Here is a 7,585-nt window from a genome sequence, read left to right as displayed (position 1 = left end):
CACTGCCACTTGAAAGCGAAAGCTAATTTCGCGTCATTCAGTCTGAACACACAATGCGCGAGTGCATTCGGCGCTTTTTAACTTTACTTTTTTTCCTTTTATATACATATATATATATTTTTTAAATTTTCGTTCGCTTTTCATTTGCTCTTTAACTTTTTTTCTGTTTTTTTTTTCTGTGTGCTCGTTCGTCTTAATTTCAAGTATCTGTTCAGTTTAATGTCCCAGAAAAATTCACGCATTCATGTGCCAACATTGAAGTGACTCTTTTGGCACTCCAAATGCGTGAGTTAGTGGCAGAGGGGGTGAAACGAGCGTAGCGGGCGGGGGATGAGTACAGAGTTGGTTATAAATAAAAGGAAGGACACATGCCACATTCGAGTGGTGTGTACTTAAAGATTTTGCCTCTAATTAAAATTTACAGCTTGGCTAATTAGAATGTGGCAAGGATGTTTTGTCAAACCACATAGAGTTGTCAGGCCGGTGGGCACAAAGGTAGATAATAGATGTCGCTGCGACTAATTACACAGGTCGAAAATTTGGCAACATTTTAATGTTTTGTGGAGAATGATGTGAGAGAAAGTGGTGAAGTATGTATACAAACTTAGTAACACGCGATATGCCATTCTGAGTTTTTCGAGTGCGGTAGCGACATTATGAATTCGTATGCATTCGACATAAAAGAAGAAGAAGAACATATCAGACGGTCGCTCACAATTGGAGAACTAATTTCGCTGCAGCTGCATGCATTTTGGCCCTGTCGTTGCCAGCGTTGCCATTTTAGCCGTTTTCCGGCTAGATTTAGCCGGTATTGATAGCAACTAGCCGGAGAAAATTCGATCTAGCCGGCAGCCGATTTGTTAGCCGGTTTGTAAAAAAAGTTAGCCGTTTTTAGCCGATTTTACTATTTGCCTAATTTTCAGATGCAAAAAGTAAACAAGTTGTTCGAAGGCAATAATGCAGACCCAATGAAGATTTTTAATGAACTCAATGTTTTACTTTCGCATCTATGCTCCCTAGTGGTTATTAGCGCGGACACATTTGATCCTATATGCTCCCCGTTGGAACCATACCTTGCTCCATTTCCTCAGTTTTATCACAGTTTTGAAGAGTATTTAAAAACAAAAGTAAGCACAAACGCTTTTGACCACGAAACCGAGAAAAAAATTCGAGAAAATGGTCGCTATTTTATTATCACTTTAATAAAGGAATTACGCCAACGCCTCCCTACAAATATTGCCACACTAAAAAAAATTTACTTTTTTCGGTTGGAAATGCATTAAGAGTAATTAAACCAAAAGTATTTGTTCAACTACAGCAACAAAAACACAAATATAATGCCGACGAAATAACATCCATAGAGATGCAATGGCAACGGTTAACGTTACATACCTGGAGTAATTTAGACTCAACTGTAAAATTTTGGGCCGAAGTTTATCAATTTCGAAATGCCCTAGGAGAAAACCCTTTTTCTGACCTTTCCAACCTAGTTTTTAGTTTTCTTGTTTTGCCTATAAGTAATGCAGAAGTAGAGCGAATATTTAGTTCAATGAATATAACAAAAACTAAGCAAAGAAATCCAATGTGCGTTAAAACGTTAAACGCTATTTTATATATAAGATACGGTTTAAAACGTGAAAAAAATGCTGCCATAATTTTACTGTAGATGACGATCTCTTAAAATTAATGAATTCAGGTGATATATACAATAGTGATTCATTTGATGATGAGGAATATACACTCGATATAAATTAATGGTGTTAACTAGTCTTTCGTTTCTTGCGATTTATTTAAATAAAGCATGTGAATTTTCACTAAAACATTTTAGCCGTTTTTAGCCGCTTTTTTTTGACAATCTAGCCGGTCGGCCCAAAAAGTTCTGGCAACACTGGTCGTTGCCTAAAATAGGAGTACTTGTTAAAGTAGTTTGCCAGTTGTGGTCCGTCATTATCAATGTGTTTGGCTCTGTAGCTGCCTGTGCGATTCTGGCTGAGCCCAATAAAATACGCCAGAATCTCTTCTAGCAAACTGATGTAAATTTTTTGCTATTATCACCAGTGGGTTGACAATTGAATTGAATCAGGGCTGGAACATTTGCATACATATTTGAATTTTTATAATTTTTGTTCGAACTTTGAAATGTGTATTTATGTGGTACTGGTTATGGAATTTGCTACACTTTTATAAAAAAAAAATTATAAACATTATAAACTGGTCAAAATGTCACTTAACTTAATCAGCTAACCACAAGTGTTCATAGATCTGGCTCGTTCCGGTTACGTAGACACGACTGTCATGGCATCGTTCATAGTTCATAATCACCAAAAGGGCAAAGACCCTTTAACCTTCCACACGATATTTCTATCGAATGCTCCAAAGACTGCTTCATCGGATGTGTGCGCCATATACCAGCACAGGCATAATGAGTACCTAATAGAGTGTACTTTTTGCTTTGTCTTTTAGCACTTGGCAAGAGCGATTCCCGTTGGATTTCAATATAGACATTAGTTTTATCGGCGTTAATGCTGGCTCCCAAATAAAAGAATTCCTCTATTTTTTTTTAATTTTTAACCGCCGATAAAAAGGCGAGTTCCAAAGTAGATACTTCGTCTTATAATCGTTCCCCTTCAGATCTCTTAATAAGTTGTCGCCCTATCTGAAAATTCGTTTGGAATCTATCATAAGCCTCGGAGAAGGCCGTCCCAATTCTGACAGTGGTGTTGATCGAAGTCATTTTTCGCAGCCGTATTAATTTCGCCCTAATTTCCTTTCGAAAGCAGCTGCGAAGCTTACCAATAAGTATGTAGATGGTGTGTGTCGACCCTATTCTCGCGAGTCTTGATGGTGAGCTTCACCCCCTTTAAATCAATTACATATTTATAACAATTTATTTTTGGACTTAGATTGTTGGGAGCTTTCATGGGGTAAAATTTAAAAAACCTCTATTTTTAAATGTTTTTCAACTTTGATCATCGCTAAGTTCAAACATTTCTGTGAAAGTTTTCTCTTGTAGGATAATTGTCAATTCTGGCAACTATGTATGTTCCTTGAAATCTCTTTTAAATTTTTCGAAAGATTAATTGAAAGATCTGCTAGAGAAGAGGTCTTAGTATTTTTACCTTTGTCTTCTAGGAATACAATTTTTAAAAACTAAATTGCATAAAAAATATATAGATATATGTATAAATTTCTTTTTAAAAATGTAAAAGCTTAAATATAAGTTAAGTTTCTGAAAATTAAATGAAATCAAAAAAAAAAATATTTTTCTTTTTAAAATAGTTAAAAAAAAATTTGTTTCAAAAACAAAATTATTTATTGCCTAAAAATCAGCGTTAAGAAAATATTTTTCTTTTTAAAATAAAATCTACAAATTAAAAGAAACTTTTATTAAAAAATTTGTTATAAAAAGAAAAAATATATCCGAAATTTAAATGAGTTTTAAAAAAAGTTTATTTGAAAACAATAAAATCTTTAAATTAAATAAAAAAAGTAAAACAAATAAAATAAAATTAAAATTTTTTAAATGACAATTAAATTTAAGAACGTCGAGTATATTAAATTAAAAAACAATAAAATAAAAATTAAAACAGACGACTCGACCTCGGATCTCTCGAATGGTATGCTGGTACTTTGCTCACTCGACCATTGTGACTGTTGGAGCGCGCCAGCAAAAGGCGTCCAAAAGTGCTTTATTCCATGAGAGTTGGTAAGAGAGCTTTTTTTTGTAAGACTTTCGTGCCAGAATAAACCAAGCTTTTCAAACTATATTCCCTACTGTCTTTCAATTGTATTACAAAAGGCTTTCACCTATGTACATACCTTAGCCAGAATTGCCCTGTAAATTAATATCTTTTAAGCTTCATAATGGTCGATTCTACGTTACCACATCAATAGGGGTTAAGATTACGTTACAATAGTATTAAAACCTCGGTACAATTTTAAAAATAATTTCAATACATGGAAAGTTCTTTTTGATTTCAATTGTTTACTGTACGATCTGCATTGCAAAATTCCGCGCAAAGACTAAACATCCGCTTTACCTAACTCTGTACATATGCACATACATACATTTGCCTACTGCTTTTAAAATTGAACATCAATTCTCTGTGAAATTCGTGCACATTACATAGTTTGCGTGCACTTCTGCGCGTTTTATTTGCACTTATGATTCATCACATTGCATGTGTCCTGGTGTCATTTTCGAAACAACCCCGCAATACGAAAACTACCCTTCAAAATTCCTGCTTTTCAAAATGTGGTTTCGTTATTGCTTGTACATACACAATGTTGTTGTTTCCCATTTGGCTCGTTTCATTTTTTTTTTCTGCACGCCACACTCTTATTTCAATAAAACTGCTAAAGAGCGTTTAAATTAAAAGCAAAATTCAAGATACGCGTGACAACAAACTACATGACACCCACTCTACGCGTTAAGTTATTGATTTTGCCTGCTGTTTGTTGCTGAATTGAGAAAAAGGGGTTCTCTAAACAGCGAGTTCGGAATGAATTAGAATTATACATGTTTTTCGTACTTAATATATTAGTCTTAATTATTTATTTATTATTGCGACTAGCAAATGGTTTTGCAATATTTTTGTTTGATACATGTGAACATTTGTTGTTTCTTAAATTCTCTCTATGCTACACATTCTCATATTACTCTCTGAATGTAGTACGTGTTCTAACTATTTCCCGTTTTTTTTTTGTAATAACTTTGTCCATTAAACAACAATAAAATCCGTTATACATCTATTGTGTGTAGTTGCAAACTCACTGACTGAATGTCAGCTCAAAAGAAGTAAACAATTTACTCCAGACGATAACACAAAAGCAGAAAACGTCACGGAAAGTCAAGCTTATTGCAGATATGTATGTACTAGTAACATGACCATTGGCATAGCGAGCCCTACAAAGAGAAAAAGAATTTCTCCAAAGATATGGTTTTTTTGCGAAAGCCGATCCCCGTTGCCTTAATTGCATGCTTTGGAAAACAGAACATTAATATTATTAAAGAGAATTAATTCGCATATAAATCTTGACATAAATGTGGATTACACACAAAAGGATTTCTAATATAATCCCGGGGTGTTCGATTATTCGTCTTTTCCAAAACCCGGTTTTCGAGTTATTCGAAAAATTGCATTCCGAAAATAACCGCTTCTCAGTGTTGAAACTAAAGAAAAGCCGGATAAACCGATTTTATTTCACATAGTTCTCATACCGAGAAAGTGCTGGTCATGAAGTCGTGACCAAAAATTACAATAAAACTAATAACAGCTTTTATTTAGAAAAGAGAAAAACAAAATAAGTTAAAAGTGTTTTTAGATCAAAAGTAAAACAGTAAAAACTTCATGTTTGGTCTTATTTTAATTTTCTTTAATTTGATTAATGCTCTTGCCATCGTAGCCGAGTGCTTAGATGTGCCCTCTGCCACTCGGGAGGCCCATGATCCGATTTCTGGTTCCAGCAACATCAAGAAAAGTTGTTTCAAATAGTATACTTCTGCCGTAAAAGAAAGCTTCTTTGGAGGTGGGATACAAGTGTAGATCTCTCCGTTTGTCTCACAGCATCAAGAAGGAGAACACGAATTGGAGGAGAAGCTCGGCCAAACAGATGGAAACCGTTAAGGCGCCAAACATTATTTATTGTAATCTAATATGTATAGTTTTCATCCCCAAATAATCTAGGATATAATTGTGTAACTATTTAGGGGTTTCCCTTAAACTGGAAAACGCCTTGAAAACTTCGAAAAAGCCGAAATTTTTATTTAGAGGTCAAGATATGTATGAAATGAAAAAAAACTGTTCAATGAAAAATCCGGCTTATGCGATATTCGAAAAAAATCAAGATTAAAAAAAAAACTCCTATAGATATATATAAAAAAAATCCGCGTTAATCGCCCTATAATTACATTAGGGCGGTTCATCTAGTTTGGCGAAATAGCGAATAACAAAAAGTATTTTTAGTAGGTATGTATGTACATGTATAAAAAATACATTACATACTTAATTTAGCTAATGTGCCTTTTTGATTTCGAATATTATAATGAGCAATAAAATATTGGACCACCCTATTGTGCATACCTGTAAAATTTTTTAATGACACGTGATTATATAACTGTGGTATATACTTATACAGCTACATACATACATATGTTATACAACGTAAATTTGATACCTTTGTGATTGAAATCTGAGCATATTTTTCATATGTTCATACATATGTACATACATATGCATTTTAATTTCGCTACAGGCGTGAAAGTTCTAATTAAAATTTTGACAGTTTTCAAAAACAAGTGCATATGTACTGTAGATTGACGTATGTACCTAGTATATATGTAAATTTACGCTAAAGGAAAGTTTTTACGTAAAAGTAATTACACTTTTGAAATATGACACTTTTTCGTAATATACAAAGAATTCGTTTTCAACTCTACATACATATATGTATATGTACATACATGCACATATTTGCACAGGTAAATATATATCAATTTCAGAAGATTTTGTGAGTAATATCGCAGCAAAAATTTAGATTTGAACTGAACTTGAGTTTAAATTAAGAACTAAGATATTTCTCAAATCTCCAACTTTGTTTCTCAACCCTACCTCAAGTGGATAATTATTGCGTTCTTAATAAAAAGGGCATTTTTCTTTTTATGAAACTATGACTACTTTTTATTGTTTAAAAGTTCATTTCTCTTTCACTTTTTATGTACCTACGCCTCGATTGATTTCTTTCGAATGCATATGCTTTACCAAGGCTGCCACTTGGCTGTTTGTGTAATATTATAAGCAGTGCTGCCATGTTAAAGAAAAGCGTTTTTCTCAAGTTTATCAAGATGAGTTGGAAGATGATGTTGGATATCAATTTGGGAACTTTGAATTTCTCCAAGGTTGGAGGATTATTTTTAGGTGTTTTTTGAGAGTAGGCAACTTTTTCAACTAACCGCTCACAAACAACTAGTTTACTAACCGTTAATTTTCGATCGGCAATGATCGGGATCCGGATACAAAAAATTTGTACGCAAATGCAGCAACAACATCATACTGATAGAGATCTGTGGTTCACTTTATGATCCGCTCTGTTTGCTTTGTTTCACGGCTAATTTGGCAGTACGGTTTGGTAGCACTGACAAATGAATGTATACACAAACACTTCGGGGATTTTGAAAAGCCCAGTTACTTCACGTCAGTTTTTTTTAGTTATGTCTGCGTGCATGCAAACCTAAACTTGTTATGAATGGATCAGGGCTATCGCTTGCTCAATGATACATATCAAGTATATAATGTATTCTGGATTCTTTTCTTGCATGACCAGTTCTGTCCTTTTTAAAGAAATTGTTTCGAACCTCAGAAGGATTTTCCCCTAAACAACCCAGGGAAACAAGCAAAGCTTTTATAATTTGAGAAGAATGCACTAATATTTAGTGTCGAGGGGCTAATATACAGTACCACTCATAGTTATCAAAAAATATTTGAGCAGTGTCAATACAATATGCACGTAACCGTGCAGAATCAATCTCATCTCATCTCGTATGCAAGTGTGTTAAAAAATTTACAATCACGCCTGTGATCGATGC

At 33.9% G+C, this 7,585-nt stretch overlaps 1 protein-coding gene across 1 annotated transcript in view; it reads left to right on the top strand.

The window, feature by feature from the left end:
* LOC118742456 overlaps nt 1-7,585 on the top strand; it is a 207,426-nt gene that overhangs the window by 170,290 nt on the left and 29,551 nt on the right. The window lies entirely within an intron of this gene.

The sequence above is a fragment of the Rhagoletis pomonella genome, unplaced genomic scaffold (assembly GCF_013731165.1).
Source record: "Rhagoletis pomonella isolate Grant_MI unplaced genomic scaffold, Rhpom_1.0 Rhpom_scaffold_00007, whole genome shotgun sequence".
Taxonomy (NCBI): domain Eukaryota; kingdom Metazoa; phylum Arthropoda; class Insecta; order Diptera; family Tephritidae; genus Rhagoletis; species Rhagoletis pomonella.
The sequence above is the reverse complement of the archived record's forward strand: the minus strand, read 5'-3'. Positions and strand labels throughout refer to the sequence as shown.